At 37.8% G+C, this 12,339-nt stretch overlaps 1 protein-coding gene across 6 annotated transcripts in view; it reads left to right on the top strand.

Annotated features, from left to right (window-relative positions):
- Window positions 1-12,339, top strand: part of USP9X (ubiquitin specific peptidase 9 X-linked) — a 117,502-nt gene that overhangs the window by 7,046 nt on the left and 98,117 nt on the right. The window lies entirely within an intron of this gene.

Here is a 12,339-nt window from a genome sequence, read left to right as displayed (position 1 = left end):
CATGTTACTAACTTAAAAACCGCAATGATTCACTTAACAATTGTGGCAACAAAGGTTATAAAATGGGGCAAAATTCACTCAACTCTTTTGCATATCAACAGAAATTTTGGGCTCAATTGTGTTCATAAATCAAGGACTACTTGTACAGACAGTTGGTTAAAAAGTCCGGTAATAGCATTTATGTTATATTTATCTTTCAAATCTATTGAAAGTTTTTTTCCCCTGTGTTTCCAAGTCTTCTTTCAGTCTACTCAAGATGTTTTGGTCAAATTTCATACAATATTTAATTATTAATTTTATCTGCCTTTAATAATGCAGGTATTGATTTGTGTTTAGATTTTTTTCAGATATTTACATGCCTTGTAAACTTTATTGTTAGCTGTCTGTATATTAACTGTCTATGATATATGCGTTGCCACAGTTAAACAGATTAGTGATCTAAATCAAGGATCCCCAACCTCCAGGCCACAGTCCACTACCAGGCAGTGGCCTATTTTTTTTTTATTTATATTTAATAAATTTTTTTTTTTATATTTATACAAAGTCAGCTTATTGCCCCCACAAACTGGGTCCTCAATTTACCTACCTTAGAAAGGATGGAAGGCTGAGTCAACCTTGAGCCTTGGAGAGATTCGAACCAGCAGTAATTGCAGGCAGCTGTGTTAATAACAGGGTGCTTAGACCACTGTGCTATCAAGGCTCTGGGCCCTGCGAGTGGTGGACTGGTGCGTACGCTTGCATGCACAGCTTGACTTTTGCAAGTAGTGGGCCAGCGTGCACGCAACTCAACTTGCAAAAGTTGAGTTGCGTGCAGACTGGTCTGCTGCTCATGCAAGTCAAGCTGCACATGAGTGTCGGCCCACCACTGGTCTAAGTTGTTACTTTTGCACTACTGATTTAGATGGTGTTAGATTTTGTTCTTATGCTAGAAGAGATGCGAAATGGTTAAAAAAAAACCTTGGATATACAGTATATCACAGAAGTGAGTACACCTCCTCACCTTTTGTAAATATTTAAGTATATCTTTTCATGTGACAACACTGAAGAAATGACACTTGGCTACAATGTAAAGTAGTAAGTATACAGCTTGTATAACAGTGTAAATGTGCTGTCCCCTCAAAATAATGCAACACACAGCCATTAATGTCTAAACTGCTGGCAACAAAAGTAAGTACACCCCTAAGTGATAATGTTCAAAGTAGGGGCCCAAGCAGCCATTTTCCCTCCCTGGTGTTGTGTGACTCGTTAGTGGTACAAGGTCCCAGATGTGAAGGGGAGCAGGTGTGTTAAATTTGGTGTTATCACTCTCACGTTCTCATACTGATCATTGGAAGTTCAACATGGCACCTCATGACAATGAACTCCCTGAAAATCTGAAAAAATAAATAGTTGCTCTACATAAAGATGGCCTAGGCTATAAGAAGATTGCCAAGACCCTGAAACTGAGCTGCAGCATGGTGGCCAAAACCATTCAGCGGTTTAACAGGACAGGTTCCACTCAGAACAGGCCTTGCCATGGTCGACCAAAGAAGTTGAGTGCTCGTGCTCAGTGTCATATCCAGAGGTTGGCTTTGGGAAATAGACGCATGAGTGCTGCCTGCATTGCTGCAGAGGTTGAGGGGGTGAGGGGTGAGCCTGTCAGTGCTCAGCCCATATGCCGCATGCTGAATCAAATTGGTCTGCAGGGCTGTTGTCCCAGAAGGAAGCCCCTTCTAAAGATGATGCACAAGAAAGCCCGCAAACGGTTTGCTGCAGACAAGCAGACTAAGGACATGGATTTCTGGAACCATGATCTGTGGTCCAATGAGACCAAGATAAACTTATTTAGTTCAGATGGTGTCAAGTGTGTGTGGCGGCAACCAGGTGAGGAGTACAAAGACAAGTGTGTCTTGCCTACAGTCAATTGTGGTGGGAATGTCATGGTCTGGGGCTGCATGAGGGCTGCCGGCACTGGGGAGCTACAGTTTATTGAGGGAACCATGAATGCCAACATGTACTGTGACATACTGAAGCAGAGCATGAGCCCCTCCCTTCGGAGACTGGGCCGCAGGGCAGTATTCCAACATGATATGACCCCAAACACACCTCCAAAACGACCACTGCCTTGCTAAAGAAGCTGAGGGTAAAGGTGATTGCCTGGCCAAGCATGTCTGTAGACCTAAACCCTATTATCTGTGAGGCATCCTGAAACGGAAGGTGGAGGTGCACAAGGTCTCTTAACATCCACCAGGAGTGGAAGAGGACTCCAGTGGCAACCTATGAAGCTCTAGTGAACTCTATGACCAAGAAAGTTAAGGCAGTGCTGGAAAATAATGGTGGCCACACAAAATATTGACACTTTGGGCCCCATTTGGACATTATCACTTAGGGGTGTACTCACTTTTGTTGCCAGCAGTTTAGACATTAATGGCTGTGTGTTGCATTATTTTGAGGGGACAGCACATTTACACTGTTATACAAACTGTATACTTACTACTTTACATTGTAGCCAAGTGTCATTTCTTCAGTGTTGTCACATGAGGACCCAGTTTGTGGGGGCAATAAGCTGACTTTGTATAAATATACAAAAGGATGAAGGCTATTGCTTAACGCATTGTAAGCCGCCCTGAGTCTCCGGAGAAGGGCGGCATATAAATCAAATTAAAAAAAAAAAAAAAAAAAAACATGAAAAGATATACTTAAATATTTACAAAAGGTGAGGAGGTGTACTCACTTCTGTGATATACTGTAATTTTGGGTCAAGTACTCCTGCTCCGCAACTGACTTGCCCTGAAAATAGGATTGCACTACTCAAATATAAAGAATTATGGGTAGTTTTGATTCATATGCACATATTTTTGTTTCATTTTGTAGTAACATGTTCTAGACAACAGTGAATGCTATACTAGTGCTCTATATTTCAATCCTGATAGAAGTTTTTAAAATATTTTTTAAACTTAAAAAAGTTGTTTTCAGATTCATACAGGCAGAAAACTGTTACTAGGGATTAAATTGCCATTCAGTTTTAAAACTCATTTCTTCCAGGAGCTCTAATAGCTCTCATTCTACAAAATTTTCCCCATAACAACTTTGTAAAGTGGATGTTTAGCCCATTGTTGTATAGTGAGCTTTCCTAGCAGAGGATAAACTTGGGTATTCTGATTATACTCCCACACTTTAAACACTACTCCATTTAATTTATTAATTATTGTTCTTATTCTCCAGTTTATAATTTTAATATGATGGTTCATTTGCTCTCTCCCTTTCTGATCTTGTCCGTTGGATAGTTACTACATTGGAATTGATTGTGTCATTTACTTTAGAGAATTATTCAGATTGAAAAATCCTTCATAATTTTGTACTAGCACAATCCTACATTATCTTCCAAACTGGTCTGTTGGTTTGTTTGTTTAGAGTATGGAATATCCAAACTGGTAATCAGGCCCAATTTCAGAACTGTTACTTTCTCAGTAATCTTTTTTTTTAAAAAAATTTATTGAAATTTATTATAATACAATACAGTACAATCAGTCAGACAGTGTTATTTTTCTAGTCAGGTTAGATTGATTCTTCTTTTACTTTTCGTAATATAACGTAATTTACATATGCATTTTAAGATTTATATTAACTTTTATCTATTCTTTATTCTATTATCAATCCACCTGTACCAATCATCCCACACCGTATAATATTCTGAGTCTTCTTTCTCATTTAATTCTAAGTGAACTATTTGTTCATTTCGGCACATTCTAGAACCTTCTGAATAATATGTTCCTCTGGTAGTGTGTCCTTTCCTTTCCAATATTGGGTGTAAGCTATTCTTGCTGCAGTGAGTTTATGTATGATTAGATATCTTTTTTTTCCCTCAATATTTCATCTTTAGTATTCCCAGGAGAAATGTTTCAAGTATCAATTCGATTTTTTCATTGGTTGATTCTTGTAGCCAATTTTGAATTTTTCTCCAATACTTCATCGCTTCGGGACAGGACCACCACATGTGAAAGAAGGTACCTTGATGACATCCACACTTTCAACATTTGGGGCTTACATTTGGATAGATTTTTGCTAATCTCGCAGGCGCTAGGTGCCATCTGTATAGCATTTTATATTGGTTTTCTTTGTATGTTGTCGCTTTTGTTAATTTATAGTTACTATTCCAAATCATCTCCCATTCGTCCAAATTTATATTATATCATTATATTATATTATATTATATTTTTGGCCCACGATATCATTGGCTCTTTTACTACCTCTTCCGCCCTATCGAATTCTAATAAATAATTGTATAATCTAGATAGTACTTTTTTTTCTGGGCCTATTAGTAATTTGTCTAATCTGTTTGTTTCCATCTCAATGCCAAATTCTTCCTTTTTTGTACATAGATTGAATCTGTAAGTATGGCCACCAGTCAATATGTATTCCCTGTTTGCCTAGCGATTGATTACTTATAAGATTTCCTTGATTATCTAGAAGCTCTTTGTAACTAATCATTTTATTAATCTCTGGGTATATCATGGCTTCCATTGTCGATAGCCAATTCGGGATTTTCATTTATTTTCTTCTAATTTCCTCCCATACTTGTATTAATACTTCTCTTATCCTGTGCCTATGGAAATACATTTTTATCTTTTTCTTTTTGTCCCACAAGACGACGTGCCACCCTTTTTGTAGATCATGCCCTTCCAAAATTAGGATTCTTTTGTTTCTTAAATTAACCCATTCCCTTATCCATACTAGGATGGCCGCTTTATAATATACTTCCCACGCTGGGAGTCCGAAATCTCCCCTGCTTCTGTTGTCTTGTAGTGATCGCAAATTAATTCTTCGTTTTTTTCCTGGCCCAAATGAATTTCCTAATAATTTTGTTGATTTCTGTGAAAAATTTTTTGTCTAAGATGACAGGTATCGTTTGGAATAGGTATAGTAACTTGGGCAGGATATTCATCTTTATCGATGCTATCCTGCCCAAGAGTGATAATTGCACTTTCTCCCATTTTTCCAAATCCTGTTTTATTCTTTTAACCAGAGGTGTGTACTTATCTTCTTTCAGAGCTGAACATCTAGCTGATATCCATATCCCTAAATATTTAATTTTTTTTACTATTTGTCGGGTCTAATCTCGAATTCTTTCTTTTGCGTTTCTGTTAAATTTTTGACTAACAATTTAGTTTTCCCTTTATTCAATTTAAGTCCGGCTACCTCCCCATACCTTCCTATTTCCTCCCAAAATTCTCTGGCCTGTTTCTAACGGTTCCTCTATGATGAGTACTACGTCGTCCGCAAAAGCCTGGGTCTTATACTCCTCTCCCCTAATCTTTAATCCTTTTATTTTGCTGTTTTTCCTAATTCTATTTAATAGTGTTTCTAGTGTCAAGATGAATAGCAGAGGTGATAACGGGCATCCTTGTCTTACACCTTTCTTAATTTGAAATGAATTTGTCATATCCCCATTTATTATTATTCTCGCCCTTTGTAATTTATAAATTATTTCTACCATTTTCTCAATATTGGTTCCGAATTTCATTATTTTAATTTGTTCAATCAAAAATTTCCAATTAAGGTTATCAAAAGCATTTCGGGCATCTAAAAATACAAGAGCCATTTGCTTCTCTGGGTGGACTTCATAATATTCGAGAGCATCCACAACTATTCTTATGTTATTCCTTATTTGTCTATCAGGTAAGAAGCCGTTCTGATCCAGGTGTATAATGGAATTTAATATTCTTTTCAGTCTTTCCGCAATTATGATCATGAAAATTTTATAATCTATGTTTAAAAGGGAGATCGGTCTGTAATTTTTAATTTGTTTTTGGTCTCTACCTTCTTTCAGAAGTAGTGTGATATATGCTTCCCTCCACGAATCTGGTATTTTTGCTTCCAATAGAGCCTCATTACATATCTCCAATAGTTTTGGTGTTATTATTCGTCAAATTTTTTGTAAATTTCTCCTGGGAGACCATCCGGGCCTGGTGTTTTGTTATTTTTAAGTTTTGAAATTGCCACTCTTAGTTCTTCAATTGTAATTTCCTTGTTTAGCCTTTCTCTCTCCTCCTCTCCTACTAGTAGGGACTCTCCCTCCTGTAAATATTCTTCTCAGTAATCTTATGTACCTGTTATGAGAAAATTAATTTCTTTTTAGTTAGAGGTCAACCTTGACAACAAATGGAATGTTTTCCATTATGTTCTTGAAATTTTTGAGATGTAATATTTTGACTCTTGGAAATATTTTTAGCTTTTGTCTAGTATATGAAAAATGGAGATGTGTTTATTGTTTGGCATCCTAGTGAGCTGACAGATAATTTTTAAATAATGATCAGGACTATCTTTTCTTCCACATGGGAGAAAGAGTAGTAGTGATGGCTGAGAATTTGCTCATTTGAACTTGAATCTTATGGAGGCTGCCTGTAATTTATGTAAAATAGTGCCATTTGTTATGCAAAATTTTCTACTTTTTATGCATAATAATGTGGAAAATGTTGAATGTTAAAAAATTTGATGTTTAAAATAAGTAAAAATATTGAAAGATTTAATAAGTAGAATAGAGATGCATCCACTCAATGACAGTATGTTTTCTTAAGGTGCCAGCATAAATTAATGTAAGGCTTATTTGAATGTTTAATATTTTTCTCACTTTAGACAGGGAATGCACATTATCTATTGATCTGTTTCTGTAACATTCTCACGAAAAAGCAAAAATATACTGGCATTTCCTAAAGCTTTCTGAAAGCCCAATGTAAAGTATACTGAATTGTGAGTTGATCCTAGATATTATAAGTCAAATGTTTCATACTTGGTTTCTTATTTCTTATTTAGAAATGAACTGTTATCTCTTACATTACTTTAATATTTTTTAACATTTTTTATTTAATAATAATGTTTTATATGACATTTTTATTTTATCAAAACTGGATAATTTTTAATAAAACAACATTAAGTTATTTCAATAAATGTTCAAAAGCACGAAATATAGATCGTAATGCCAAGGTGATGCGTATTTGCTAATTTACTATTGACAGTGACATTTAATCATGCTTCCAAAATACCATTTCATTACTATTTAATACAGTATTTGTAACAACTACAACAATTGCACAGATGAAAAATCAGAAAACAAGATCCAAATATGGGAATCTCAGTAGGTTTTCTTTGATCAGTTTTAATAATAGTATTCCTGCAAGAAAAGCAAATTTTATGCTTATAATTTTAGATGTGTATTTTCTTATAGCTGGCACTATAAATGCATTTAATAAATAAGGAAAAACTCATATTTTGGCAATTGAGAATAGATGTAAAATGTATTTATTTCATCTTGTTGCAAATTTAATCAGTTTAGCCACCATGCATTCTGCTACTTCTTTTGCAGCTGACCTTTGCTGTCTTCTTCTTTCTGCTGCTGACAAGGTATGCCTGATCTGGCCCTTCACAAGACAGTTGCTATTTGCACCAGGCTATTTTACTGATGCTGTATGCAACCTTGTTCAAATGGTGTGTGGCATTTTCACAAGGCTTTGGAAGGTTTCAGAACCTTGTGAGAAAGCTGCACATGGTTGCACTTTGCCCAACTCACATGCATCTTCAGGAAGAAGTCTTGATGTGGCCAGCAGCTCCCTTGCAAAGGGTTAGGCTGGACATGCCTTGTTAGCAGCAAGAGAAAAAACATGACAAAGGCTAGCTATGGGTGGCAGACGTAGTGGAGTGCGGGACAGTCAAAAGGGCAAAAATGGGGAACAGATAAAGGGGTGAGAGGAATTAAAGGCTAACCTTTTTGCCATCGGTGCCAGGAGGGTGTGGGTGGGAGGGAGGCCGCGCGTGCCCACATCCATAATTCTATGCACCCTGTCCCCACGCATGTGTGCGTGACACACACACACCCCGCTCCCCCCTGCTCCTGGCACGTGATGGCCCTGTAGGCCCGTTTTTCTCTCTCACCTGGCTCCAGAGCCTTTCTAGGAGTCAGGAGGGCGAAAACAGCCTTCCCCTCTCCCAGCCCCCAGAGGCCCACCGGAAGTTGGCAAACAGCCGTTTCTGGCCTCCAGAGGGCCTCCGGGGTGGGGTGGGAAAGGCCATTTTCGCCCTCCCTGGATTCCTAGAGAGGCTCTGGAGGCTGGAGACAGCAAAAAACAGGCCTTCTGGTCCCACCAGAAGTTGGCAAACAGGCTGTTTTTGGCTTACGAAGGGCCTCCAGGGGGGAGGAGGTTGTTTTCACCTCCACCAGGTTCCTAGAGAGGCTCTGGAGGCTGGGGACAGCAAAAAACGGGCCTTCCCCACCCCCACCCCCCAAGGCCCTCCAGAGGCAGGAAGGGCCTGTTTCCCTACTTCTGGTGGGTCCAGAAGACCCAAAAATCAGCTGGCAGAGCTGAGCTCACATGCCCACTGATATGGCTACCTGTGCCATAGGTTCGCCATCATGGGACTATAACTTTGTGGACCAGATGTAACTATCATTTATTTAAGCACCACTGTAACTGAATGAGTGATCATTAGATCTGTAATTGCCTTTTAACGAGATCTTTTTTGTACGACTTTTTTTGTTAGGTGTAGATTATATATAAGAATCCTGCTCATGCAACTATTGATATATGCTCTATGTGTTAATATATGAATAATTGCTTGCAAAAGGACAAAGTACCAGTTCTTTTCTATGATTGAATGCCATAATTGTAGCAGAGATCTGGGTCAGTTGGCTGCTGTTTTCACTTGAGAGATTAATAAAAAGAATGTAAGAATCTTGGTGGATTGGACCAGGTCTAGACAGTCTAGCATTGTTTCCATATTGGCCATCTGATGCCAGCAGGATACTCATAAAGAGTGACTAAATGTCTGAAGTTCAGTTTTTCCAGTTTTGAACTTTTTATGGCCATAACTTATTTTATTCCACGTTGCATCAGTTGCAGTTTTTCAAAAGCCTGAACAAAGATTTGTTTGAATGCTCTTGCATGTTTCTATAATATGCATCATTGTGCATATTTGCTTTGACATAAACATGTTTAGTAATATTTGGATTGTGAATTGTATAAGAAGAAGAATTCACAGCATGTGAGTCTGGTGATATAAAAGAAAATACAAAAGCATGTTACCAAAATCAAATAGACTACATTATGACTGAACCTAGCTTTTGTGTCTTGTAACTCCTATCATACAGAAACTCTGATATTATAAAATTAAGAGACAAGATTCTTCCTGTCTTTTTTATGCTATGGAAAGTTTATACAATCACCCTTTTCCCATACATTCCTCTCTTCTAAGATATAAAACTGCAAATATTAGCATTTTTTCTTACTAAAACTATAGCTGCCCTTTTACACATTTTCAATTCTTGAGTTTTTGAGACCATTCAAAATGAATGGTGTTTAAGGTAAGATAAATTTTAAATTAAAAATCAATACAAATTTTATGAATGTGAAAATTAATTTAGAGTGATTTATAAATAAGTAAATATGGCAGGCTTGCTCATTTAGAGTTGCTGAAACTGAAATTTTTAAAGTTATAATTGCAGACTTATAAAGTTAAACTATATGCTATAGTGTTACAATAACAACACAATACTAATACTAACTTTCAAATATGTTGTAGATATTACAGCAATGAAATTAAAAGGGATCAATAAGCTTTTCTGTTAAAAGAAAAATTATTATAAAACATTTTTATATATACAGTAAATTGCTACAATGTTTTGTAAACAGCAACATTGATTCTTTTTAGTTGCATATTTGTGAAACCAGGTTTTAAATTAAGTTTATTAGACTGCCACTGAAGGGAGCAAACTACTTTAAAGGCCTTTACTTTTTTGATTAGTAAAGTTCAAATGGCATTTTTTTTGTTTTAGTATATTAGATATGCCACAGTTTTTAAGTGAATCACCGCAGTTGTTAAGTTATTATATATTATATTATTGTGTATCTGTGCTAAAATCACATCTATTTTTAATACAGGTAGTGCTCCACTTATAAGAGTTCATTTAGTGACTCTTCAAAGTTACAACAGCACTGAAAAAAGTGACTTTATGACCAGTTTTCACACTTATGACTGTTGCAGCATCCCCATAGTCACGTGATCAAAATTCAAATGCTTGGCAACAGACTCATATAATGGTTGCAGTATCCCAGGATCATGTGATCACATTTTATGATCTGACAAGCAAAGTCAACTATAAGAAAGCAAGAAAGCTTGTAAAATGGGAAACATTAACTTAACAAGTGTTTCGTTTAACAACATAAATTTTGGGCTCAGTTGTCATAAATTGAGGACTACCTGTATAGTAATATAAAAGTTTTGTTTCAAAGTTAATATCGTATGTATTTGAGATGTATATACATTTATAAATAACTGGTGAGATGGCAAATAAAACATATTTTGCTCCTGAACTTTTTATCTGGGACCAGTTTCATTTTATATCACATGATTGACAACAGATATCCAGCAAATACTAATTATGTATAAAGTAAAATTTGAAGAAATTGTATACAGAACTACAGTACAAGTAATACACCCATAGCAAACAGAACTCTAGGTTCCTCAAAGAACAGGTTTAATGGATATATTGTATTGGCACAGACTGGTGAAAACTGACTCTAAAGGTTCCCAGGATTTTCACCTAACAGTCATAAGATCCAATCAAGGTGGTATCTGGTTGCTTGGACACTTTATTCCTCTCTTCAGCTACCTGTGGGGATGTCCTTGGTTCTCAGGAGAAACTATTTTGTTTTGGTTACAAAAAACTACCTCTATTCTCCCCTCCCTATCCCTAATCACCTCCAAGATGGCATCAGTCAGGCCAGCTTCAGAGTTGACAGGTAGTCCTCGACTTACGACCACAATTGAGCCCAAAATTTTGTGGTTAAATGAGACATTTGTTAAGTGAGTTTTGCTGCATTTTACTACCTTTCTTGCCACAGTTGTTAAGCAAATCACTGCACTTGATAAGATGTTAAGTGACTCTCGCTTCCCTAGATTTTGACTTTGCTCATCAGAAGGTCACAAAAGGGGATCACATGACCCCGGGACACTGCAACCATCATAATTATGAACCGGTTGCCCGGCATCTGAATTTTAATCACGTGATCATGGGGATGCTACAAAGGTCATGATTATGAAAAGCGGTCATAAATCACTTTTTCAGTGCTATTGTAACTTTGAATGGTCACTAATTTGGTCCTTAACACCAATAAGACCAAGGAACTTATCTTATAGTGGACTATAGAAGGAACAGATCAGTCATCCAGCCCTTGCTTATCTTCCGGAAGTTGGCAAACAGGCCGTTTCTGGCCTCTGGACGGCCTCCGTGGGGGTGGGGGGAGGCCGTTTTTGCCCTCCCCAGACTCCTAGAGAAGCTCTGGAGATTGGGGACAGCAAAAACGGGCCTTCTGGTCCCACTGGAAGTTAACAAATGGGCCGTTTCAGGCCTCCAGGGGGGTGGGGAAGGCCATTTTCGCCCTCCCTAGGCTCCTAGAGAGTCTCTGGAGCCAGGTGAGAGAGAAAAATGGGCCTACCGGGCCATTGTGTGCCAGGAATGGCGGTAGCAGAGGGGGTCATGTATGAATGCGTGGTGGCAGGACACAGAGAATTATGGGTGTGGGCACATGCGTGCGTGACCCCCCCCCCAAACTCCCCTCTCCTGGCATGCAGTGGAAAAAAGGTTAGCCATCACTGCCATAGAAGAATCACTCTAATTGCCATCTTAGCATCTTCTCCATAACCTTTCCTGCAAAGGGAAGTTTGAAAATGGGTGTCTAGAGTGGATGGGTCCAACATTGGCTAAATAAAAAAGGGATGCACCATTGCTGCATTCCAGGCTGAAGAAACCACTTCCTCTCTCAAAGGGGGGGGGTACAGTCACATGGATCCACCTTTGAGTCATCTTCGAAGTGTATCACAATGCAGAGGGGCTATGACCCAACAACAGCTGGCTGAATTGACAGATTGGAGAACATTGCCTGCTTTCTTGGGAATCATTACTGTATAAACAAAAGTGCAGCTCTAAGAATTTCAAAGTGATTATTCCAGTTAAAATACCAGGATGTGAGTTCCTGCTGTAAATAAGCAGTTGAGTTGGCTAATAACTTTTAAAAGTTGAATGTATATCAGTGTCTTCTATTTGAAATTATGTTAAAAATTCACTACTGAATCGGGTGGGTTCTAAAAATTTTTACTACCGGTTCTGTGGGCATGGCTTATTTTGTGGGCGTGGCTTGGTGGGGGGTAATGTGACTGGCCAACTTTTTTTTTAACTTTTAAAAGCATTTTTTCTACAATTTTAAGAGATTGCAGAAAAAATTGCTTTTAAAAGCCTCTGGCAATCAGGCATCTCAGCTGGAATCGTCAGAGGCTTTTAAAGGCATTTTTTTTCCTAGAACCTCTTCA

This window comes from Pantherophis guttatus, chromosome 5, assembly GCF_059756535.1.
Source record: "Pantherophis guttatus breed Tessera chromosome 5, ASM5975653v1, whole genome shotgun sequence".
NCBI classification, from domain to species: Eukaryota; Metazoa; Chordata; class Lepidosauria; order Squamata; family Colubridae; genus Pantherophis; species Pantherophis guttatus.
The sequence above is the reverse complement of the archived record's forward strand: the minus strand, read 5'-3'. Positions and strand labels throughout refer to the sequence as shown.